Here is a 27624-nt window from a genome sequence, read left to right on the forward strand (position 1 = left end):
AGATTGGAACTAGGAAGCGGAAAATTTGTGTACAGCTCACACAAAGTCTCGCCGCAGTTCACGATATGTCGTAATAAGTAAAAAATACAAACCGATAAAAGACATAATGCTAATTGAATTAAATACCGACGGACGGACAGGAATTAAGTGTCTCCCGGTATGGGTACGCTAACATAACTACCGCAACACCTGTCGAAGAAATAGAAAGAAGGCAGGAAAATTATAAACTGATGAAGCTCTACTGAATTTAATTACTGAGTCATCATGTGAAATAAAGTAGGGGAAACAACAATCAAATTTGTTACGATCTCATGGGCAACTGATGAAAATGAACGTATAAATAGTAAAGTGTACAATGATTGACAAATCTTTCATTCTGCCCATAAGACATGTGTAAATTTCATATAGACATATGTCACTGAATAATGAAAAAAATAAAGATACACAACTTCATAGTTACCAACTAAATCCAATTACAGATTGGATGGAAACCGTAGTCACAGTGATTTATTACGAAATTATACAGGTAACATTATTAAATTCACTGGCCTTCCGTCTGCATCTGTGGGTGACCCTATTAACATTACCCGAGGGTTTCCTTTTTTTTTAGATTTTTAATACATTCGAACTAATAAACGAATGATTAATAAACTGAATTCTAGATGTTGCTGTCAGTAGAACCAAATGCAGTGCATGACGCCACATAATGTAACAATCCAATGGAAGTATATACACGTACTGCATATCGTAGTAAGTGTTAGTTTCCTTCGAGAATTGTTTCACACTATGTAATGCCACACTTCGATCTTTATGGGATCACATCGTCAGAATCAAAAGTAAACTCACATGTACATCAAAGAAGTGTGGTAATATTCAAGATATTTATAAAGGGGGTGACGGGGTCCGCCATTAATTTCTGCGAACATTGTTAACAAGTTGTTAGATAGTAGAGAGAAAGAGAGACGAAGGCGATTAGAGATTGCTGCATAGACTGACAGCCGTTCCTGAACATAAAGCAATGTAATTATGTGCTTGAATGAACAATAAGAAGTAAGTAAGGACTTTGCCATCTTCCTTCCCTATCCTTCCACAGTGCTCCATCTCTAAAGATCTTGTAGTCGTTGGGATGTTAAACCGTGGTCTCCCGCCCACCAATGCTATGTATTCCTCCGATTGACGGTCAGTCACAATATTAAAGGACTGAGAGCACCATGGATGTAGTGGCATGTGTATCTTATCCACCGTGTACAGAAATGATATTTAGAGCTGAAATTCCTTCTCCATTCTCCCGAATTTCTATAAATTTGCGTTCAATGTGACTATGCGAGGAGAAGGTAATGCCTAACGAGACCGCATGGTTCTTTAAATTCTCACTATCTGTTCACTTAATTCAATTTAGTAAGGACCTGAAACGAAGAATAATATTCAAGGTTTGTTCGAACAAGGGACTTACAAGTGTATCCCCTCGTGGACAGTAGCAGAAAATGATATAACGTGAGCAGGATTCGTTATGAACAGGAAGTAGGGCAGGCAGTGTGTTACTGTGAACAGTTCTGTGATACGGTTGTTCTTACCAGAATAGACAGCCAACCAAAGCCGACAACGATCGCTCAGTTACACATGCAGACATTGCAAGCTGAAGATGAAGAGATGGAGAAAGTATAGAAGGATATTGAAAGGATAACGCACTACGTACAGGGAGATGAAAATCTAATAATCATGGAGGACAGGAATGCAGTTGTAAGGAAAGGAGCAGAAGAAAATTTTACAGGGGAATATGGGCCTGGGAAAAATAATGAGAGAAGAGAAACACTAATTGAGTTCTGTAATAAATTTCAGCTAGTAAAAGCGAATACTGTGTTCAAGAATCACAAGTGGAGGAGGTATACTTGGAAAAGGCCGGGTGAGACGGGAAGATTTCAGTTAGATTACATTACGGGCAGACAGAGATTCCGAAATCAGATACTGGATTGTAAGGCGTACCCAGGAGCAGATATAGACTCAGATGACAATGTAGTAGAGATGAAGACTAGGATAAAGTTTAAGACATTGGTCAGGAAGAATCAATACGCAAAGAAGTGGGAAACAGAAGGATTAAGGAATGACGAGATACGGTTGATCTTCTCTAATGCTAGAGATGCAGCCATAAGGAATACACCACTAGGCAGTACAGTTGAAGAGGAATAGATATAACTAAAAAGGCCCATCACAGAAGTTGGAAAAAAAACATAGGCGCAAAGAAAGTTGCTGCGAAGAATCCATGGCTAAAAGAAGATATACTTCAGTTGATCGAGGAAACAAGGAAATAAAAAATGTTCCGGGAAACTCAGGAATACAGAAATACGAGTCGCTGAGGAATAAAATAAATAGGAAGTACAGGGAAGGTAAGACTAAATGGATCCATTAAACATGTGAAAAAATCGATAAAGCAATGATTGTCACAAGGTCAGATTCAGCATACCGTAAAGTCAAAACAACCTTTGGCGACATTAAAAGCAAGCGTGGTAACATTAAGTGTGCAACGGGAATTCCACTGTTAAATGAACAGGAGAGAGCGGATAGGTGAAAAGAATACAATGAGAGCCTCTATGAGGGAGAAGTTTTGTCTGATGTGATAGAAGAAGAAACAGGAGTCGATTTGAAAAACAAAGTTGATCCAGTATTAGAATAAGAAGTTAAAAGAGTTTTGGAGGTCTTAAAATTAAATAAGACAGAAAGGAGAGATAACATTCCATCAAAATTTCTAAAATCATTGTGGGACGCAGCAACAAAACATCTATTCATGTTAGTGTGTAAAATGTTTGAGTCTGGCGACATACCGTCTGACTTTCGGGAAAAATCATTTACAGAATTCCTCTGACTGCAAGGGCTGACAAGTGCGAGAATTATCACACAATCATCTTAGCAGCTCATTCATCCAAGTTTCTGACAAGAATAGTATACAGAAGAACGGAAACGAAAATTGAGGATGTGCTAGATGATCAGTTTGGCTTTAGAAAAGGTAAAGGCACCAGAGAGGCAATTCTGACGTTGTGTGTAGTAATGGTAGCCAGAATGAAGAAAAATCAAGACACGTTCTTAGGATCTGTCGACCTGGAAAAAGCGTTCGACAATGTAAAATGGTGCAACATTTTCGAAATCCTGAGAAGAAAAGGTGTAAGCTATGGGGAGAGATGGGTATATAAAATATGCACAAGAGCCAAGAGGGATTAATAAGAGTGGACAACAAGGAACGAAGTGCTCGGATTAGAAAGGGTGTACGACAGGGATGTAGTCTTTCACCCCTTCCGTTCAATCTGTACGTCGAAGAAGCAATGATGGAAATAAAAGGAAGGTTTAGGAGTGGAATCAAAATTCAAGGTGAATGGATAACAATGATACAAATCGTTAATGACATTGCTGAACCTGATTGAAAGTATTACATGATCTGCTGCATGGAATGAACAGTCTAATGACTACAGAATATGGATTGAGAGTAAATCGAAGAAATAACAAATGATAACGTGCAGAAATGAGATCAGCGAAAAACTTGGCATAAGCATAGATGGTCACGAGGTAGATGGCATTAAGGAATTCTGCTACCTAGGCAGTGAAATAGCCATTGACGGACGTAGCAAGGAGGATATCAAAAGTTTACTAACAGTGACAAGAAGGTCATTCCAGGCCAAGAGAAGTCTACTGGTATCAAACATAGACTTTAGTTTGAGGAAGAAATTTCTGAGAATGTACTTCTGGAGTACAGCATTGTATGTTAGTGAAACAGGGACTGTGGGAAAATCGAAACAAAAGAGAATCGAAGCATTTGAGAAGTGCTGCTAGAGACGAATGTTGAAAAGTATGTGGACTAATAAGGAAGGAATGAGGAGTTTTTGTGCAGAATCGGAGATGAAAAGAATATATGGGAAAACACTGATGAGGAGAAGCGACATCTGTTACGACATGAGGGAATGACTTCCATGGTACTAGAGGTAATTGCAGAAGGCAAAAACTGTAGAGGAAGTCAGAGATTGGAATAAATCCAGCAAATAATGACGTAGGTTGCAAATTCTGCTCTGAGATGAAGAGGTTGGCACAGGAGAGGAATTCAATGCGGGGTGCATCAAACCATTCAGAAGACTGATGATAAAAAAAATTATAATTGACCGTCTTCGCAAAGGATGCCTGAGGATAATACGGCATAGTGGTAAAATGCCTAATGGCATTGTGGAAACAGAACTGTCTAAATTGCATAGAGACAAGTGCCGGCGGGTTATCGCTGAGGAAAGACCTTTCTTTTGGGGGGGGGGGGGGAGGAAGCAAACCTCGAAAAACTGTTACTTACGTCATGGATGGTATTGGAAGCTGTAACTCCTCAGCTAGGGAGCAGCCAAACATACCGAGAGAATGTATCGACAAGAACCAAAACGTTATGGTTGCCCCTCTTAGTATGGAGAAAGTTTTGTACGAAATCGATAAAGAGTTTATCCACAGGATGCTGCTCTCACTTGCACTGAAGCATGCCCCAGGGCAAGTTAGTACTCGGTTTACACCTCTTACAAGCCTCGCACTCATCACCAAATGCTGAATATCCTTGTACAACGAAGGCCACATGAGGTGAACATGTACCTTCAACAAGTTTTTGTAAAGGCCTAAACGACCACCCAGCAGAGAGTTTTGAAAATAATGAAAGCTGGAAAGAACTAACTACTCCTTCACACAAAATCCCATCCCATAACAAATACTTCAGAACACACTCTCCGGACAACAAATAGCCTCCTAATGGGCCCCACAACAGATCCTGATCCGGCTTGGCCTTAAGGCTGCCAAACAATTGTGACACTTCGGCTAACACAATGCACACAATTTAATGAGGCTCCCCAGCTCCGCCTTCGGCTCCTGGATCCTCCACACATACGACTAAGCGCTTCTGCTCCGTGGGCGTCAGAGCCGTTAATGTGGCATGCCTTGAAATGGAAGGATGATATATGGACAGCTAATCGCCGGCAGCTCATCCCACAACGCTACCAGTCTTCCTGGGCCTGACCAGAAGGCAGTTCAACATCTGATTGTAGGTTTCTAAATCAGATTTGAACTTTTCAAGGGTGAATAGAATGGCTAAGGCCTGCCACGTACCTAAGTTTGGGACCCTCAGTCTCCTCGAGGTAAAAGTTAGAGGACGTCTTTCACCAAGATCCTCCTGGAGAAGAACCTCGGCGACCCCAGCGTTCGAGGCGTCAGTCTGGACAATAAATTGTTAAAAGTCGTAGTGAATCAGTCATTTGTCCTTTATTTTAGACGGCTCGCTACTGCTTTCGGTCATTGTCCATAATCAAGCTTAGCCGGCATCAATGGCAGGAAAGCTAAGCGTGATAATGGGCAGTGCCCGAAACGAGTGGCAAACTGTGCAAAATAAAGGACAGCTGAAGATTTCACCATGACTTTCAGCTATCATTTGGCGGCTGAATATCCCCACCTACAAGAATACATACATGGGGAACAATCTCTTGTCGAAATCAGTCACAGCCAGTACCGGTGGATTAGCGATGGCGGTCTTAGTAGCCTCAAAAGCACACTGTTGACTTTCTCCCCACACAAAGATCATCCGTTTACAGTGCAAATTGTAAAGGGGAGCAATAAGTTGCGTGAAACTGGGAACGAATTAACGAAAATAATTAGCCATTCCAATTAAACTGGCCATCTCCATTTTACTCCTAGGTGAAGGAAGTTCCTTTAGCTCCGTTGTTCGGCCCTGGTGGATCTGAATGCCATCACCTGAAACGAGGGGACCCAAAAATGAGATCTGGCACGTGGCGTGGGTTGTCTTTGATGGCGTCACTGTTAACCCAGCAGAACTTCTATGGACTAGTACATCATCAAGGTAGTTGTAAACTAATACAAAATTTCAGATCCCTCAAGATACCATTTAACAAGCAAGAAGGAACCGTGGCTCCTGTTGCCAACCTGAACGGCACTCTATTAAACTCACACACATTCCAATCCGTCCCATATACAGTGGCATGTTTGATTCTTCGGGCAAGGGAATCTGGTAATAGGATTCATTCAAGCCGAGTACGGTGAAGCAACTTGCCCCAGGAAGCCACATAAAACAGTTGTGATGATCAGGCAAAGGGGCTGATTTCAAAATGACCTGCTTGTTTAGACTCATACAGTCAACTGCCGGCCTATAGTCCTGTCTCTGAGCTTTAGGGACATGGAATTCGGGTGAAGCACTGATCTTCTGTGTCAAAATTTTCATTTTAGGCGGCGTAAGATAAGGGGCGATCGCCAGCTACACGAATATTATATTCAGTCAAACTAGTACCACCAAATTTGTCGGACAACAGATACGGAAACTCCAAAAGCAGGTACAATAACTGTCTTGCATGTTCCTGCTGAAGACGACCAACAGAAAACTCCCCGGTTTCTCGACTAACAGAATTAATAAGGCTTGGACCGCGACAAGAGCAGACTTCTATCTTCTCCGCTGGAGGGAATTTAAAGAAGAATCTACTACTTACAGAGTAAAGGAGCAGCCGAGCAACAAGATGATACCACGTCTCTAACTACTAGAAGTCTGACCCACCATCAGAGGTTACAAACGGCTAAACTACCGCTTACCTCACCAACCAGAGGCAACTTTTGCCCATTGGCTGCACGACATCTGTGAGAAGACATGCGCACGGGAGACAGTTTACACAGGTACCATTTGTAATCTAGTAAGGAGACCGAACTGCCACAGTCCAATAAGTTGCAAACTGCTTCCTGTCCAACACGGGCATAGACGTAAGGAATGAAAGATGTTTCCATAACGAAACGGTAACCTCCTCCTTCCAACCGCATGGCGATAGCTGTAGGCCTAGGGCATCTCGCAACAGATCATTCGTGTACAAGGTGGTCACTCCAACCGCAACGCAAACGTCGCCTTGTGCCGGACCATTCACATTCAGATCGCGTTTTGTTACCCCTGGGAACAAAAGTTGTCGACAGAAGACTTCCACCTGACTCACGCTGTTCGTCAGAAAAGGCCTTTGCCTCAATTGACTCTCGCAGTTCCTAAAATCCATCAATAATAGTCGGACGGCGCGCAAAAACCACGGGAGATTGATCCTGTGGGCGCATGTCTTCTTAAATATTGTATCAGACATGGTGACCCTCATATTAAGTGCTGACACAGCTATACGTACTCTTTCGTCACACTGTCTGAATATCTCATAAGATGCCTACACCCGCCAATAATGCCTCCGCTCAAGCCCATTGCGCAGCGGCGCCGACAAATTTCTGTGTGTAATTCGAGCCCTAAGCAGTGCTATCGAATCCTGACGTCTCAGTGTCGTATACGATAAATCGCACAAATCTAAGGCCTGTCAATTCGACTAACTACCTAGGAATTACAATTACGAGCAACTTAAACTGGAAAGACCACATAGATAATATCGTGGGGAAGACGAAACAAGCCGGCCGCGGTGGTCTCGCGGTTCTAGGCGCGCAGTCCGGAACCGCGCGACTGCTACGGTCGCAGGTTCGAATCCTGCCTCGGGCATGGATGTGTGTGATGTCCTTAGGTTAGTTAGGTTTAAGTAGTTCTAAGTTCTAGGGGACTGATGGCCACAGCTGTTAAGTCCCATAGTGCTCAGAGCCATTTGAACCATTTTTAGACGAAACAAAGACTGCGCTTTGTTGGAAGAACACTTAGATGATGTGACAAACCCATTGAAGAGACAGACTACATTAAACTTGTCCGTCCTCTGCTGGAATATTGCTGTGCGGTGTGGGATCCTTACCAGGTAGGATTGACGGAGGACATCGAAAAAGTTCAAAGAAGGCAGCCCGTTTCGTGTTATCACGCTACAGGGGTGAGAGTGATACGCGAGTTGGCGTGGCAGTCACTGAAAGAAAGGCGGTTTTCTTTGCGGAGAGATCTATTTACGAAATTTAAATTACCAACTTTCTCTTCCCAATGCGAAAATATTTTGTTGACACCCACCTACGTAGGGAGAAATGATGATCATAATAAAATAAGAGAAGTCAGATCTCGAATGGAATGATTTAGGTGTTCCTTTTTCCCACGCGCCATTCGAGAGTGGAATGGAGCAGAAGTAGTATGAAAATGGTTCGATGAACCGTGTGCCAGGCATTTAAGTGTGAATTGCAGAGTAACCATGTAGATGTAGATGATTCAGAAACCAAGATATTCAGTGTTCCTTTCGTTGATGGATAAAGCAAGGTTCGATGAACCTTGTGCCAGGCACTTAAGTGTGAATTGCAGAGTAACCATGTAGATGTAGATGTTTCAGAAACCAAGATACTGAGTGTTCCTTTCGTTGATGGATAAAGCAAGGATCGCGTGATGTGGTATGTGCAGAGCATCAAAATGAGACTCAGACCGGACAAGCAGCCACAACACTTGCTGTAGTTGTTGCAGATCATCAATAGACAACTCAGATACACCGATAAGGAGCACGTAATTGGGTTGGGCAATTTGGCGAAGTGATCAGAATGCAAAGTACATTACGACTTTAAACTTTCGGCTCCGAAACCACCCTCTTTCTCTTTAAACTCAGGGATGTCACCAGAACCTGCAAGTTCCTTACCCGATTAGGTACTTACACTCCTGGAAATTGAAATAAGAACACCGTGAATTCACTGTCCCAGGAAGGGGAAACTTTATTGACACATTCCTGGGGTCAGATACATCACATGATCACACTGACAGAACCACAGGCACATAGACACAGGCAACAGAGCATGCACAATGTCGGCACTAGTACAGTGTATATCCACCTTTCGCAGCAATGCAGGCTGCTATTCTCCCATGGAGACGATCGTAGAGATGCTGGATGTAGTCCTGTGGAACGGCTTGCCATGCCATTTCCACCTGGAGCCTCAGTTGGACCAGCGTTCGTGCTGGACGTGCAGACCGCGTGAGACGACGCTTCATCCAGTCCCAAACATGCTCAATGGGGGACAGATCCGGAGATCTTGCTGGCCAGGGTAGTTGACTTACACCTTCTAGAGCACGTTGGGTGGCACGGGATACATGCGGACGTGCATTGTCCTGTTGGAACAGCAAGTTCCCTTGCCGGTCTAGGAATGGTAGAACGATGGGTTCGATGACGGTTTGGATGTACCGTGCCCTATTCAGTGTCCCCTCGACGATCACGAGTGGTGTACGGCCAGTGTAGGAGATCGCTCCCCACACCATGATGCCGGGTGTTGGCCCTGTGTGCCTCGGTCGTATGCAGTCCTGATTGTGGCGCTCACCTGCACGGCGCCAAACACGCATACGACCATCATTGGCACCAAGGCAGAAGCGACTCTCATCGCTGAAGACGACACGTCTCCATTCGTCCCTCCATTCACGCCTGTCGCGACACCACTGGAGGCGGGCTGCACGATGTTGGGGCGTGAGCGGAAGACGGCCTAACGGTGTGCGGGACCGTAGCCCAGCTTCATGGAGACGGTTGCGAATGGTCCTCGCCAATACCCCAAGAGCAACAGTGTCCCTAATTTGCTGGGAAGTGGCGGTGCGGTCCCCTTCGGCACTGCGTAGGATCCTACGGTCTTGGCATGCATCCGTGCGTCGCTGCGGTCCGGTCCCAGGTCGACGGGCACGTGCACCTTCCGCCGACCACTGGCGACAACATCGATGTACTGTGGAGACCTCACGCCCCACGTGTTGAGCAATTCGGCGGTACGTCCACCCGGCCTCCCGCATGCCCACTATACGCCCTCGCTCAAAGTCCGTCAACTGCACATACGGTTCACGTCCACGCTGTCGCGGCATGCTACCAGTGTTAAAGACTGCGATGGAGCTCCGTATGCCACGGCAAACTGGCTGACACTGACGGCGGCGGTGCACAAATGCTGCGCAGCTAGCGCCATTCGACGGCCAACACCGCGGTTCCTGGTGTGTCCGCTGTGCCGTGCGTGTGATCATTGCTTGTACAGCCCTCTCGCAGTGTCCGGAGCAAGTATGGTGGGTCTGACACACCGGTGTCAATGTGTTCTTTTTTCCATTTCCAGGAGTGTATTTAAACTCTTGCTTCTGGAATCCTTAAATTCAACATGACTAAAATCCATTAAGCGATCCCCCAATGTGCTAGGTACGTCTGGATCCCACAGTGGTCCTTGTATGTGGGTTGGGTACACTCCAGGAAAGACATTACATTGCATATCATCATACTAGTAAGAGACGCACCTACCTCCCCAATGGTGTCCGAAGAAAGGCGAAGCGGACTGTACACCGCCACGCGCAACCTGGCTACCAGTTCTGGTGTGCTACCTTCTATAGACAGGCCATGAACCTTTAATTCATACAGCAAATGCTCGCTATTAAGATGCGAAATTCCGGGGCACGCCTTGGAATCCACGATAGGTGGTGACCTGAAAATAACGGAAAATATTCATTTAGTAACACAAGTAGTGACAAATGTATTAGTACAATAACTCAAAGAACAGACAATTCTCTGAACCCCTGCCAAACAGAACGCAGGCTCGCTCTGCGACTACCAATTGTGATCCAGGACAAATATCGGGATTAATTTATGGAAAACACGTGGAAGGATGGCCCAATTTGAGGTGTCGTTACTCATTCCCTTTATATTCATTATATATTTTTTTATCACGATACTGCACGGTTCGCTTTGCGGGAAGGCGTCTGCCCGATCGTGCAACTTTATTTCTAGTGGGTGGTGCCGCTCCTGAGAATCAACGGAGACGAAAACCGGTGTTATGTCTTTTATCGTCATCACGCGTTCTACTGGCACACTTGTGCGTATCTGGGAGTGATCATCAGCAAACTGTGGCATGCTCTCCCGCCCATGGGCTCAGAAGTAGGGTGGGAATACGTTACAGACTCAGTGATGCCTGGCGGAAAGTTCGTCGGTATAGTACGGGGGTATGGAGCAGGTACATCCTCATGCGATACCGAAGAGTAGATCTCGGTCTCGGGAGATACATCGGAGGGATGCTGGACGATTTAGAATCTCGAACAGTAGCTGACATTCTTTCATCTGGTCTGAACTCGGTGAGGAAAGAGGCCTCCTACAACGTAATCTTTTGAGCAGAGCGGAGAAGAAAAATCGAATCATCTGACTTCTCTCTATTTTGCGTCCGGCTACGCTTGTTTTGAAGTGGAGATGGCGGCTACGCGGGAGGTACGAAGGCAAAGTCATTACGCAAATTTAACGTCGGAAATTCACTTGGGGCATCAAGAAATGGATTTGTTACCACTTCGGAACTTGGTTAAGAACAGCGGCTGTCTCTTGAGGAACGAATTCTGCTAAAAATAATCTTTTATGATGTTTGTAAGGGGCTTTTAATACTGTGACAAGGTGCGGGCAATTTGTGTGAAGGTGTCCACTCCCACTACATGTAAAAAGTCTCCCTACTTGTCGTCTGGAAATTTCATGTGCCGAATAACCATACAGTTTCCATTTCACCTCCTGGCCCATGGAGCGAACACCACTATAAACTCGTAAATGATGCTGAGCCAACGAGTGTTCCCGATTCGTACGATTCCAAACGGAAGAAGTACATTCTAGAGGAAACTGTCATCAGCTTCGGAAAAAAGTTGGACACCCTTACATTCTTACATTCTACCTCTAGGATCTCCAGAAAAACCCAACTGTTCGAACCAACGCGATGAGTTAAAGGCCATTGATGTCAGTGGCACAGAAGAAAACTGTCAACCTGAAGCAGGTCTATAGTTTGCAAATGTATTAAAATTATCAATAAAAATTATCAAACGTAATAGGATAAAAACTAATCTAACTTGAAACTTCAAATAAAACACATACGATTTAGAATCGAAGTAAGCCGTGTGAACCTGTACTACAGTTACCTTGGTTGTGTCTACAAGCCAATCATGAAATCCAGGTACACATGACTGGAGCAGACGGTACCTGTACGTGGAATGTCCCTGGGAGCCGTGAACGACGTCACGGCGCAAGACAACGCTGCGGCAAAATTGAATCACAAACACGAGACTCTGAGAGATAAACAAAGGATGCGATGCGCTGAAGGACTCGACACAGGACAAACATTGACGCTGGGGTGGCGCTACTGTATTGGTGGGGACAGCAGAACCTACTCGTGCGACGCGCGAAGCGCAGATAAACTCAGTGAGCTACGATAGTTGCTACGGTAGTGCGGGGTGGTAGACGCTCCTCTGCAGAATCCAGATTCTCTGCACGACGTGAAAGGATTGCCAGCTCCTCGTTTTCATCCTTCTGTTTTCGAAATGCACCGTCTGATTTTGCTAGATAGATTTTTGTCTTCAATCTGGACGAGGATTCATATGCTAATCTCAAAGTGCGGTACTTTTTACTCTACTCAGTATAAAACATGCTTCAGTTCTGGAGGAATAGGTTCAGTGACAAAGTTATCTTTGTGAATCCATATCTGTCTGAGACCTGGTAGTCAAGGGAAGGCAGGATTCGGTTACGACGGTGGACGGGACCGTAATTAATTACTATTGGTTGTCTTTTAGAGCTACACACAATTTATTTTAAATAAGTAATTCCAGACTCAACAATAAGTAAAGAATACCACACGTTATTAATGAAGGAATAAACAAGCGTAAATATCAGTTTTTTCAGTGGGTTACAATTTACCAGATCCACATTAAATATAGATACAACAGATAATGTTTTAAAGCAAGCCACTGTAATCTGGGCAGAAAGCCTTACACGTCAGGCAATAAATTAAGAACTGCTTAAAGCTCGCTGCAACTTACAAATTACAGGTATTGAAATATTGAAGGCAAGTCGCCACAAACATAGCAGACGGAATCAGATAAGAGGAATGGCAGTAAATAAGGTTTTAAAGGATTACTGCGTAAATACAGATACCAAATTCGAATTTTAAGACAAGAGACCACAATCACTGCTGAAGGCATAACACGCCAGGAATCGCAATAATATAAAAAACAGCAAATACAATTGCAAAAGTTAATTTAAAAAACAAGCAACTCATCCAGACGGTGCTCCAGGTATCGAAGGTCTGGCAACAAACACTTTCACGAGCGATGAGACAGGCAGCCTAGAGTTGCATTCACTTCACAAGATGGTAACTCGGACTAGTGTCAGTCTAACGAATGACTGATGATAATCTTGCTGTAGCTACCTGACGTCCGATAAACCAAATGCAACGATGGAACAGTACGCCAAAACCGGAACCGGCGGTCTGCACTATGTCCCCAGAATACGGTGTTTAGAGCGCCCAGAGCTAGTAAGTAACCACTACCACGAGAGTAGAAGATACACCAACCGGCCTACAATCAAGAAAGCTGCCAAAATGCAGACACGTCAAACGGTCACAGTCCACTCGCTGCTCTTCGCCTCAGCGACACTACGAGCAGCAACATGAACCCAAGTCACTGGAGAATCGCGAGATATCGCAGTGGTGGAGGTTTCTCTACTTTGATTGAAATGCACTCATCTTAAAGCAGGCTGGATCCGGTTTTCGACGAGGTCGTGCATCCTCGTGACCACAGCCCTTCCATGCGGCAGTCCATGCGTGCCTGGCGTGTTGCCTCACTGCGCAGACCTGGCTTCTCCTGAGTCCCCAACCCAACTGGCCCACTCACACGACTCAGAAAAACAACGACGTCGCCCCAAAGATAGAGCAACAGTTACTACATATCGATAACCGCCGCTGCTGCCACTAGCGCACAGGCAACGCTTGTGAAACCGAATGGCGCCAGTCAACACGAGAAGAAGACAACTACATGAGAGGGCAGAAACCTACAAACAGCACCAACGCGAGCAACAGCACACCTCACTGTCTTTTGTCTGACATGCCTCTCTTGTCCGTTTCTTCTTTATTTTTCCCCCTCATGGACATGGTGCTTTAAGATGCATACACGAACGTAAAATCCTTTAAGTGAGGACAATCGCAGATTTGCGTTCACGTTTTGTATCATTTTCTTTTGTTTTGTACCACTAATACTGGTAGTTCGTTACTGACTATATGAACACAAGTAATCGGCTTGCGTGATAGTTGTTTAGAGCCATTATGGCCATCTCAATGCGATAACTACAAATCGTAGTAAATACGTAGACACAGTTTGCTATTTAATTCACGATGTCTGACTAACCAGTGTGAATAAACTATCACACACAGGAGGTGTTCAAAGCTTTCACGGTCACGAAAATAAGAAGCCAAGCCTCAGACTCCTTATTTTCCTGCTCTTTATGCCATATGTTCGCCGGGTGGACATATTAATTGGGATCTCACAACGTCCACATACAGGCTGTCCAGCACTCGTGTTCTCCTTGTTTATCTAATGGGAGGATTCGCATACAGGGCCAGCGCGACTCCAGAATCCTAGTGGCGGCGAGCCAATGCGCGGCTGTCTGGACGGATCGTCACCACATCGCAAAGGCTTCGTTTTTTTTTTCCCCAGTTTCCCCACAGTCTGTGATTTATTTTAGCTACAATGCTGTACTCCAAACATAAGTTCTCAGAAATTTCTTTTTTAGAGTACTACTAGAATTGTTTTAACTAGGAATGTTTTTCTTTGGTAGCCAGCTTTGCATGTTCTTCCTGCTTCGTCCGTCATGTGTTATTTTGCTTCCAAGGTAGAAGAATTTCTTATACACTAATTTTGATAAATTTGTCGCTAATCTTAGTTGTGCTAGTCCTCGTTACTTTGGCCTTTCTTTGGTTTACCCTCAAACCATATCTTACTAAATAATTGCACTCACTGAGGATAGCATTGTCAACGTTGAATCTTTTTGTTAATATCCTTTCACCATGGATTTTAGTCCAACCCATGAAAATCTATTTTAATTCCGTAATTGCTCCATCGAAGAAGAGACTCATCAATAGTGGTGAAAGACAGCATTTTGTCTGCTACTCTTTTAAATCCCAGTACTTCTTTCTTGGTGCTCCATTCCTATTGTTCCATCTTGATTTATGTTCAATATACGACTTTCTCTATAGCTTGCAGCTGTGAAGAAATCGTATGCAACTTTAGATAAGCACCTCAACTGGGCAGAACTTATTCTCGACACGTGCAGAAATCCCGGCAGGCGTTCGAGTCCTCCCTCGGGTGTGGGTGTGTGTGTGTTTGTCCGTAGGATAAGTCCCATAAGATTTCACACACATTTGAACATTTTTTTGAACGTGCAGAAAGACTATCCTCTTCTCAAGTTTCCGAATATATATTTTCACGCGATGTGAGAATTAAATTTCTGCAACTACTACTGCAATGTAAACAGTAATGGGAAGAGTACTGAAAACTCTAGATAGCTGGAACTAGCCAAGAACGTTTTCGTGCATGATGTACTCAATATCTGGATATTTGGACCATTTCAAAACTACAGACCCAAAATTAGAATGATTATGATCAAACTTGTTACGTGAAGGCCATGCTCTGTGGTTGCTTCATCGATTCTTCAGCGTGCAGAAACCGCAGTGGCTCGTATCACAGGTCAGGAAACTGGCATCTCACAATAATCGCAAAACAAGGAACTCACCTACTCACCTACCTCTTCTCATTTCCCGTAGTCTGCCCTTTCTGCGCAGTTCAGTTCCGTGCAGTAATTAAAAGTAGCTAAAACATGTTATGTTGTCAACTTCAAGACTTTTGTTGGAAGAATTAACATAATTATACGTTCGTGTCTGTCTGTCAAACATCGAAGCAAATGGTTATACGCATTCGCAGTCCTGTTTCTTTTTCGTTTCGTTTCCCGTTCAAGCCTGTTTCCCTGCACCACTTTACTTTCAGCTTCCGTTACTTTCCCTTCTCTTTCTTACGTAACATTTCTCTAACGTCCATTGTTGCCAGATCTCACAGGTTAAATCTTCTTACTTGTAATACATCTTTATTGATCTGCTTTCCATAAACTATTGTTAATTATAAGCATATCCTTCCGCGGCCATTGTCACAGTGAATAAAATTGTTCTGGGTATGTGATTGCACTGTCAATGTATAAAATTTCCGATTTTCTGGCCACTATTGCTAATAGCGTTCCTGTGGATATTTTTTTACTTTTGCAAAAACAAAGAAATAAAATAAAAATACAAATAAAAATGCCTGACGAACGCCATTTGCAGTAGTGGCCGGAACATCGTAAATTTTACACGTTGACAGTGCCGACACATACCCAAAAGAAATTTACTCGCTGTTATTAACTGTACTGTTCTGCAGCTTACTTCATAATATTATCTAGTTGTTAGACTGGTGTTCACTGACGCATGTTGTGTTACAACACGAGCCTAGGCCAGTGTTGAGAGAACTCATTTGTCAACAGAGCCAGATGTCAACGGTACAACGACTGAAATTTCTTTTTAAAGCCATATTTTTAAAGTTAAACTTTAAAGGCACATATATAGTTATTAAATTAATTAGGATACTCCCAGGAGTTGACTTTTGCTAGCATGCTAGCAACGTCCTCAATCTGACTGAGATACTTTCACTGATATTGATCCCTTCCAACTCTACCATATGCACTTGTATACTTGTAACGTTTGTCCCCTTTCGTTCATGCTCTCTGTACGTCTAAATCATCTCAACATACGTTACTCAGCACTCGAAACTACTTCTTTCACACTACAACACTCCGTAAAAGTAAGCCGACAAATTTGAATTGATGTTTTAAATCTAAAGCTATAGATACGTTGAATAAAGCTAGATACAGTAGACCTTCGTTATTTAAAAAACAGATAAACCGAAAATTCTGTTAACTCGTACCAGCTGTTTGTTCCTGCCAAATTACCCTACCAATTAAAACTCGTTTCGGATATTTAGTACCACAAACTAAAATCTGGTCCCCACATTAAATATCCAATATCTTTTTCTTTTTATAAACCAAATAACTATGAACATGCGTAGTGCTGATCACTATGGTATTTTCCGTTATGCATTTCACATAATTTTTCTCAATGATGTTCTGTAATTCAACAAAAGTGACCCGCAGCTTGCTTCCTGCTCGCATGCCACTTCCCCTGCATAAGACACCACAGTGGGGGAAGTAAGAGGTGGTCAGCAGACAGCAGACAGTGCGCGACAATCCAGAGAGTTTGCTGGTTGTGTTTGTTTGTGAACAACTGAATGTGGTTTTATTTTCCTTTCACTCCATCTTTCACAATGTGACACCGAAACAGCAAGGAGTTCATAATGCTCTGGCCCCCAAAACAAAAGCAGCAAAAAATGCTGCATATGATTGAGGGTGGAGAGATGACCAAAACATAGTTTGTAGAACACTATTATATCCCGAGGTCTATTCCCCCATCGACAATATGCTTAAGGTAGATAATAGAGACAAGTCTTACAAGCTGTTCATTTAGCGACAATAGAAAGTACATGAGGCCAGCCAAATATGAAGAAGTGGAGGATTCGTTGTTCCAATGGTTTCATCACTTATGTTCATCGTAGGTTTCGTTGTCCATCCCAATGCTCCTAAAATCGACCAGAAAAAGGGAAGCTCTACATTTGTGTGCTCTGAGATGTTTATGGAAGAGATATAAAATCAGTGCTGTCAGTGTCTATTGGGAGGCACATACAGTTAATGAAGAACATGCCACTGGGAGCGGAAATTTCAATCCAAGCTCTCTCATACGTATCACCAAGACACTGTATATAATGTCGATGAAGCCATCATTTTTTATAACTTGATGCCGGGAAACGTAGTAAGGAGAGACTGATGGTGGTCTTGAGTTACAGTTCATATGCATCTGAAAAGTTCAAACTATTAGTGATATCACGATGAGAGATCCTCTTCTATACAGCGTCTCCCATGGATCCAGTTAGGTGTGCTCCATGTTCTCCAGGGCACATCAAGCTACTATGGTTTGTTGTTGGCATCGAGAAAGTACAGAGGTATGGTGAAGTATTATTAGATCTCTCTTCCCCCCAACCTTCGAGGAGATTGAAGTTATGATCCGCCAGAAATCTGTTGATGTGGACAGCACATGTGTCCTCATGAATTGGCAGCTGCTGGTTGTTGCACATTTCCTTATATTCCCTGAGAAAACTATTTTTTTTCTCAGGTTAGGTGGTGGAATGCAGCTCAGGACTGGCAGCCAGAATACTGGAGTGGGCTTGGTTGTGCCAGTAAGAGTCTGCATTGTTTGATTTGGTTGCGAATCTACCAGATTCGTGTGGCTGCTGTTAACCCATACGCAGCTGCAATATACTGGCGCTGAGTACACAAGGAAAGGGCTGATGGTCATAAGGTCGAAGCTGCAGCAACCCATGTTGTAAGACATATTTTTTGCAGAATATTATTTCTTGACCTAAATTTAGCTGCAGTCTTTGTCAGATGCTGTTTAAATGACAGTCCACCTTCTAGTGTAACTACAAGGTACAGTGGATGTTTGTTATGAGTCAGGCGGTTATATTTGAAAAATATGTCTAGTTCTCAGTTGGAAGGGATATTACTCACAGTTCAATGGGAATCCCCATTCACAGGAGTACTGACCCATGGTATTTAGGTCTTTTGTTAATATATCTTCGGTGACCTAGAGTTACTTTTGCTGTGTTGCTACCACCCTGTCATCAGAACAACAAAACTTCTGGACTGAGTGGCTGGGTTTATCTGCAGTATACAAGCTAAATATTGGCGCTACTAGGGCTGAGCCTTGGGGCTGGTCACTGTTGAGAGTCTTTTGGTTACGATGGAATTGCCTACAAGTATATTGTTAAGCTGTGGGAAAACCTGGAAATAAGAGAATCGAACCATTTGAGATGTGGTGCAACAGAAGAATGTCGAAAATTAAGTGGGCCAGTAAGGTAAGGAATGAGGATGTTCTCTGGAGAAATGGGGAGGGAAGGAATATATGGCAAACACTGACAAGAAAAAGGGACAGGATGGAAGAATCTCTGTTAAGACTTCACAGGACAGATAACACCCCGTTTCCACACAGCATCACAGGCTGCACACAAGTTAATAAATGCAGCTGAAGTCTTTAGTTCTTTCGGGAAGCCTGCTTCTACGTAAGTTGTCAATGAAAGTTGTCCACATAGCTACGGTTTGTTAGGAATCAGCCTGTTCAACAGGAATTTTCTCAAGTGTCTCGATACATTGTGCTTACGTAAATGTGTGTATGCGTGTTTGTGTGTGTGTGTGTGTGTGTGTGTGTGTGTTTCCTATGTTAGAAGAAGGCTTTATGGTCAAAAGTTCACATGTTTGGTAATATTTTTGTTGTGGTTATTAGCGACTCAACATCTCCTCTATACGGCGAGTAACACTCTATCGCTTTCATAATACTGTCGTTATTACATCTTGGATTTTCTATTGTTCGATACGTATTCTCTTATACCGCACTCTTTCAAGTAATTTGTATGCCATACTCATAAGGGCAATAGAGCGATAAGTCTGAGGTTTTTGGTTAGGTCTGCCTGCTTTTTAAATACCAATGATCACTACCTGTTTGTAAGTCGTGAAATGAATGATGATTCGAGAATTTTGGAGAAAAAATGGTGTTACTATGTGTTTGTATAAGAAATCTGGATGTATTCCATTAAAACCTAGAGCATTACCCGAATTAATGTCTTATGTGGCCGCTGAAATATCATCAGGAGTGAATGGAAGAGAATATGGAGCATGATGTGAAAATTTTCTCATCATTCTTCTCAGTTCCTACTACACTCGTATAGTGCGTGGTCGAGAAATATTGGGTTGGATGTTGAGACGACGTGTACGGTTCTATGTGGTTGTTGTACTTGTTATGTGATTTACAACTCCCAAGCTGCGTGACAGAGAGCAGATTTCCTGCCTGAATGAAGTGTTTTCAACAGTGTCCAGCTATTTCCGGAGGAGCGTAATGTCAAGACAAAGCAGCAGTTCGTCTGTTATCCCTAGTTCACTAGGTGAGAGGAAACCTTCATACAGTATCTCACTGACCTCAGAATATCCACTACTATACTCCTCCCGGTAACCTCTGGGAATAAACTTTCTTTCTGTGCTTAATAGTGAACCCAAAACTCTTACGTAGTTATTGCTCAGGAGGCTAGCCCATCCCAAGCTCTTCTTTTGGTTTTTTAGAGAAGTCGGACCAGTTTGCTTCCTGAAATTTCCAGAGCGGGCGCGCAATGGAATTTACGAGTGGGATCTGGAAGCAGGTTCACGTATTACTGGGCTGTGCTGACTGTGTGGAACTTGGGACGGAACTGTCCGTGTTATTGCTAATTGCTGGAGGGTGTCATCTGAATACAGAAAACATAGATCAGAATTGTACACTTACCTCTACGCAGTTGATCTACATGTGGATTGGTCCTTGTCATCAATAATTACGTTGAGACTGCACTTCTCTGTCCTCGAAGTTAAAGCTTCTCCATCGGAATCAATGGAGTTATACGTCCGTTGCTCATGGTGACTGTTGAAATCACCCTTGGAAGTAGTTGGGTGAGGGTGTGTGTGATAGACTAGAACAGACGTTGAACTAATGATGGTTTGTAGATATTTTAAATATGCATATCTCCAATTTTTATTTGCTTACTGTAAACATCTGAAAACCTCCAGTAAACAATGGCAAGTTTTTTTACACACACTCACACAACTGTTACTTCGCGTCCACAGATGTGACTCCTGCATGGTGCTAAGGAAGCAACGAATAAGGCTCCTAGACAATCTTCGTGATCTCCTAGTACAACAGATCACTATGGATTGTCTAGCTGTAATTCGCTCCCTTGACTCTAGTGGTTGGTTACATGATCAGGCTTTAAAATAAGCAGGCTAATTGTTGGTTTGTAAGATTTGTGTGTTCGGTGAGCCACATGAGCTGAAGTATTGGTTCTGACATATAGTTATTTCGGTGTGTACCAATTCGGGTGGAGAATTCATCGGGGCAACAGTTGTGGACATTCGAAACAATATACACTCCTGGAAATTGAAATAAGAACACCGTGAATTCATTGTCCCAGGAAGGGGAAACTTTATTGACACATTCCTGGGGTCAGATACATCACATGATCACACTGACAGAACCACAGGCACATAGACACAGGCAACAGAGCATGCACAATTTCGGCACTAGTACAGTGTATATCCACCTTTCGCAGCAATGCAGGCTGCTATTTTCCCATGGAGACGATCGTAGAGATGCTGGATGTAGTCCTGTGGAACGGCTTGCCATGCCATTTCCACCTGGCGCCTCAATTGGACCAGCGTTCGTGCTGGACGTGCAGACCGCGTGAGACGACGCTTCATCCAGTCCCAAACATGCTCAATGGGGGACAGATCCGGAGATCTTGCTGGCCAGGGTAGTTGACTTACACCTTCTAGAGCACGTTGGGTGGCACGGGATACATGCGGACGTGCATTGTCCTGTTGGAACAGCAAGTTCCCTTGCCGGTCTAGGAATGGTAGAACGATGGGTTCGATGACGGTTTGGATGTGCCGTGCACTATTCAGTGTCCCCTCGACGATCACAAGTGGTGTACGGCCAGTATAGGTGATCGCTCCCCACACCATGATGCCGGCTGTTGGCCCTGTGTGCCTCGGTCGTATGCAGTCCTGATTGTGGCGCTCACCTGCACGGCGCCAAACACGCATACGACCATCATTGGCACCAAGGCAGAAGCAACTCTCATCGCTGAAGACGACACGTCTCCATTCGTCCCTCCATTCACGCCTGTCGCGACACCACTGGAGGCGGGCTGCACGATGTTGGGGCGTGAGAGGAAGACGGCCTAACGGTGTGCGGGACCGTAGCTCAGCTTCATGGAGACGGTTGCGAATGGTCCTCGCCGATACCCGAGGAGCAACAGTGTCCCTAATTTGCTGGGAAGTGGCGGTGCGATCCCCTACGGCACTGCGTAGGATCCTACGGTCTTGGCGTGCATCCGTGCGTCGCTGCGGTCCGGTCCCAGGTCGACGGGCACGTGCACCTTCCGCCGACCACTGGCGACAACATCGATGTACTGTGGAGACCTCACGCCCCACGTGTTGAGCAATTCGGCGGTACGTCCACCCGGCCTCCCGCATGCCCACTATATGCCCTCGCTCAAAGTCCGTCAACTGCACATACGGTTCACGTCCACGCTGTCGCGGCATGCTACCAGTGTTAAAGACTGCGATGGAGCTCCGTATGCCACGGCAAACTGGCTGACACTGACGGCGGCGGTGCACAAATGCTGCGCAGCTAGCGCCATTCGACGGCCAACACCGCGGTTCCTGGTGTGTCCGCTGTGCCGTGCGTGTGATCATTGCTTGTACAGCCCTCTCGCAGTGTCCGGAGCAAGTATGGTGGGTCTGACACACCGGTGTCAATGTGTTCTTTTTTCCATTTCCAGGAGTGTAGTTATCAGTGACTGAACTATTGTCAAGGTTAGTTTGTTTTTTATATGTAGTCTTGAACGAATTTATTGAACATCAACTATTTAACTCTGCTTTAAGTGATGTATTGCAATTCACAATACATTTCTTTTAGGTTAGTTACTGCACGCGAACGCTCTGCTTGCTCTGCTAAGTCAATCAATTGATTTATTATTCCATTATTATGTTCAAATACCAGCCTGCTTGAGGCCACCTTACGAAGTACCTTAGTGAGTGATCTGAATAAGTAAATGCTGCGGTTAATCTACATAATTATCCTTATTGATCATTCCTATAATATATACTTTATCTTGTAAACCCATTTATTAACCTCCATTGTTACAATTTCCTCTTACTGTCTGTGCTAAATTAGTGCCAATGAAAGATCGATGCTTCCATCAGGACCTAAAGTAACGTTGCATGATCAGATCCCTAAGGTACAGCTGAATCGTATACAAATTTCAGTTCATTTACGCGTCCTCTGGCCGTTAGTTAGCAGCAAACTCATCCCAGTGGCCGATTAATGAATCATAATTTTATTAGTTACCGGCCACACTGAAGCTGCAAGATTTGATTACAAATGACATTGATGACTAATTTCCAGTAAACTGGAAGGTACGACGTCAGTAACTGTTTGGTTTTCCAAATTATGTAATAAATTGCAAAGAACCGGAGAAGTAGGAATATTAACTTTCTTTAATACTTGATGATCAGTTTCGACCCTAAACCCATTATCAGATCATCCATGCATAGCTTAGTGGATGTACTTCGACGGTCCTTTACAACTTATTGCACAATTTGGCAAATGAAACGGTCTTGATCACATGCTATATTATTATATCTGATAATTGATTTCGCTTTGCAGGCGCGTAATCACGACCAAGACATTGACTTCCACGATCTAACTCGACACAAGGATCAAGCGTCTCCTCTTCAGGTACAGACTGCCTCATTTCGTGAATAACCACAGGGCTAAACCAACAGTAATGGCAGGTACGTCCTTCGACATGCTCAGTGTGTTTATGATAAAAATTTATTAGCAGCAAGGGCTCCCAAGCAGTCTTGGAGCGGTTTTGTAGATTGAACTACTCCCGAGAAGAAAAGGACCCGCCCCGCGCTAATTCTTTGCGCAGTCGGCCCTTTTTGCAGCCGACATCAGAAGAACACGCACTTCACTTGGCGCTTCAGAAATCGGATTACGCCAGGGAACCGCTCGTGTGATCTCGTGTGTGGGATGAAGCGCAGCCTCCTGGGGGAGTAAGGGAAGGGGGGGGGGGGGTGGAAGCGAGTGCGAGCGACCGGGCAATCTTGGAACACTGCCGCGACCTCGTGTTACTGCTTGAAAGCTTTTGACGAAAAGAGTGGATGCAATTTCTCTCCGGCACCAACACACACAGCCACCCACCGACCCACCAACCCACCCATACACACACACACACACACACACACACACACACACACACGTGATGAGGTAGCCCAGAGCAGATCTCGTTCATAGCCGTCGGCACGCAACCAGCGCAGGTCGCGAAAATGGAATCTCTATCGCGCGGATGTTCCATACAGCAGTTCGGTCATCTGCATGTGTGTGTTTGTGTGTGTGTATGTGTTTACTGGTTGGAGTGTGCGTCTCTGTGTGTGTGTGTTTGTACGTGCACACGTACACAGCTGGGGTTTGTGACCTTATAACCCGGGAATGGGACAGAAAGATTTCCAGCGAAGCCGGAGATAAATCAATCCTGCGTTGCGGAAACGAATTTCGAGAGAGAGAAATATCCGATCAAATATGTGTGTTACAGAGGCGAGAAACGCTGGATTTAACTCAGTAGTCACATCCTCACATACTAGAGTCGTATTTCGGAGTACATATAGCACAGGTGTCTAGCAAAAGCAGAAAAATTGTAATTACTCTGCTGTGATGTCGTATAGCTTGAGCAGCGGGCACGGGATAGAACCTCAACAAGATTAGAAATTCAGTTCTGATAGTGCAATAAGTTGCCAGAGAACTGAAGAGTAGTCATGCAAATATAGATTCCCTTTACTTCTCCAAGTGTCTGCAGGCAGAATGACGGCCAAGCTGTATTCATTTTTCACAAAATGCGTTTACAGCAGACGAAATAAAGAAACGAGTGAAGCTGTACAGTGCTTAAGAGACTAGAGTTTCATTCGGGAGGACTTAAGTTCAAAACATGATCATCTTGCATCTCTGCTTTCGGTTTTCTGTGGTTCACCTGGATGCTCAGGTCATTCCTGGGATGGTATCTTTGACAAGACATTGTCAATATCCGCATCATCCTTCAACAACCCGTATTTTTACGTCGTCTCTAAAGACTACGTGACGACAAATCCGAATCTTCCATATTTAGAAGTAAATAAACCATTTTTTCAACCCGCAGCATTGCAACTAGGTTAAAATTTGATAATAGTGAGACTAACAGGATTTGGAACATAGACTATGCATGTGTTCGTAACGCCTGTCTGACGGAATCCTTGTACGTCCACAACCTCCTCTTAAACTAATATGCTGATTTGTGTAACTAACAGTTGATCACATTAACAACTTGGTTCTCAATTATTCCACATTTGATCCGACAATCGCTATTACATTTTTTCTACGGGGTGGCATTTCGTGTGCCAGTCGTCAAATTGTTCTTTTGGGACATGAAATATTTATAACGAGGGAGTGTACGAGTATCTGACTTTAAAAAAATACCAAATGAAGATCAGAAATAGTTACACAGCATTTTTAACTGCAATAAATTTAGACTTATGATGAGGTGGGACTTGACAGCTGTCAAGTAATTGTGAAACTTCATTGTAGATTCCTTCAGATATTTATTTTTATGCTCAATCCCAGCGGTTGCAATCAGCAGACCACTATCCAGCCGAAGCCTAACGGACAGACAAAACCTTTAAAGGGCACATGTCACAATACGCTGACAAAATAAAAATTATGGCATTAAATAACGTAGGAATTACTTACAAAGCTTAACAAGCCTGTCGCTGCAAGATTTGAAGTGAACAACTTCGATGCAGGTAGAAAAACACAGCTTCTGTTACAATAAATAATCTCCAAAAGATGTGTAGAAGACGCATTTGTTACGCAAATTCATCCTTAAATAGAGAGAAACGAATGAGGTTTGTTCACACCAGTTCAACAAGGTTTCATGCACACCTACATGGCGAGAATCGGAGCACAGTGTCTTCAAGATTTCTAACGATTTCAAAAACTAGGAATGCTGTACATCGTCTAACGCCTTATTATGTTAAATATTATCCATTGCCAAGTATAATCCATTATCAAGCGATACAGCAGCACAATCATTCTTGCACCTTTACTATTCATAATGCTATGGTTCTTAATTTTCACTCCCGTCCTTGTATATCATTCTGATCGGTAACTTGAACATATGAACTGTCATGTGATGGGTCGAAACATCCTGCATGAACTTGTGCCTGCTATATTCGGGATTTAGTAATTTACAATCTGCCGTAAGTTCGAAAGCATGTCTCCAATCTCATAGCACCTGCACTTTAAACTGAACAGTCGTTTGGTTACCAGTTCCCTCAGGGACTTTAGAATTTTCGATTGAGTTCCCCGTTTCACCTAGTTCGTTCGCAAGTGTTCCAGGGCTCCACCAAAATGTGCTACTACTACTGGATACCCTCGTCCTTCAAAATGACCTCCATCTCAACACGTATTACAACACGGAAGTAAACCATTGATAGACATTTTCTTGAATATCTTCTCCTTGTAACCATTTATTTCTACAGTCTTCTGGCCTGCTACAAATTCTTCTCCTCTGCCAAACTCTAGAAGCTGGAGTAGCTCTTGCACTCAACTTCGTCAATTATTAGTTGGATGTATTCCAAGCTCTTTCTTTTCAGTTTTCACCTTCAACAGTTCCCTGTCGTATCACGGAAACTATCCCCTGATGTCTTAACATACGCTACTGGCCATTAAAATTGCTACACCACGAAGATAACGTGCTACAGACGCGAAATTCAACCGACAGGAAGAAGATGCTGTGATATGCAAATCACAGAAGGTGGGAGCCGGTGGCGAACCTAAAACGTGCTGACACGAGGAAAGTTTCCAACCGATTTGCCTGGTGATGCCTCCTGTAAGGAGAAGAAATGCGTTCCATCACGTTTTCGACTTTGATAAAGGTCGGATTGTAGCCTATCGCGATTGCGGTTTATCGTATCGCGACATTGCTGTTCGCGTTGGTCGAGATCCATTGACTGTTAGCAGAACTTGGAATCGGTGGGTTCAGGAGGGTAATACGGAACGCCGTGATGGATCCAAACGGCCTCGTATAACTAGCAGTCAAGATGACAGGAATCTTATCCGCATGGCTGTAACGGATCGTGCAGCCACGTCTCGATCCCAGAGTCAACAGATGGGGACGTCTGGAAGACAACAACCATCTGCACGAACAGTTCGACGACGTATGCAGCAGCACGGACTATCAGATCAGAGACCATGGCTGCGGTTACCCTTGACGCTGCTCTGGCCAGCACATTCTCCAGTTCTCTCACTAATTGAAAACGTCTGGTCAATGGTGGCCGAGCAACTGGCTCTTCATATACGCCAGTCACTACTCTTGATGAACTGTGGTATCGTTTTGAAGCTGCATGGGCAGCTGTACCTGTACACGCCATCCAAGCTCTGTTTGACTCAAGGCCCAGGCGTATCAAGGCCGATATTGCCGATATTACTGAAAGAGGTGGTTGTTCTGGGCACTGATTTTTCAGGATCTATGCACCAAAATTGTGTGAAAATGTAGTCAGTTCTAGTATAATATATTTGTCCAATGAATACCCGTTTATCATCTGCATTTCTTCTTGGTGTAGCAATTTTAATGGCCAGTAGATTATATCCTGTCAGTACTTGTAAGTGTTTTCCATATGTTCCTTGCTTCACCGATACTGCGGAGAACCTCCTCATTTCTAACTTTATCAGTTCATCAAATTTTCAGTATTCTTCTGTAGCACCACATCTCAAGAGCGTTAATATTCTTCTGTTCAGGTTTTCTCACAGTTCATGATTTACTATCATACAATTCTGTGCTTTCATTCTCAGAAATTTCTTCCCCAACTTAAGCTGAATGTACCATAGTTCTCAAATTTACTTGTCACTTCTATATTCTGGATTCTGTAGATGATTTTGTTTTGAAATTCTGACGGTTTGTCTTCCGTGTCAGTGTCTTTAATCGACCAATTAAAGTATTTTTCCGTACTGCGAACGTTATGCGCCATTGGTCAAACGTGTGATATTCTTACCACGACATGTTTCGCGAGTACGTTATCCCATCACCAAGTGCTTAAGGCAACTGCTTCATTACGCAACGTAAAAAGTATTTACTGTGTTATCCGATGT

At 43.8% G+C, this 27624-nt stretch overlaps 1 protein-coding gene across 4 annotated transcripts in view; it reads left to right on the forward strand.

The window, feature by feature from the left end:
* The window catches only part of LOC126145599 (suppressor of lurcher protein 1-like), a 579327-nt gene that overhangs the window by 69329 nt on the left and 482374 nt on the right, over nucleotides 1–27624 (forward strand). For 2 of the 4 annotated variants that reach the window (XM_049915568.1, XM_049915571.1), the window contains exon 2: nucleotides 23110–23237. The exons of 1 other annotated variant lie outside the window; for it this stretch is intronic. The gene's annotated coding sequence lies outside the window, so the exon portion shown is untranslated. The remainder of the gene's footprint in view (nucleotides 1–23109; nucleotides 23238–27624) is intronic. One more of the 4 variants, XM_049915570.1, reaches the window with a different exon arrangement.

Source organism: Schistocerca cancellata, chromosome 2 (genome assembly GCF_023864275.1).
Source record: "Schistocerca cancellata isolate TAMUIC-IGC-003103 chromosome 2, iqSchCanc2.1, whole genome shotgun sequence".
NCBI classification, from domain to species: Eukaryota; Metazoa; Arthropoda; class Insecta; order Orthoptera; family Acrididae; genus Schistocerca; species Schistocerca cancellata.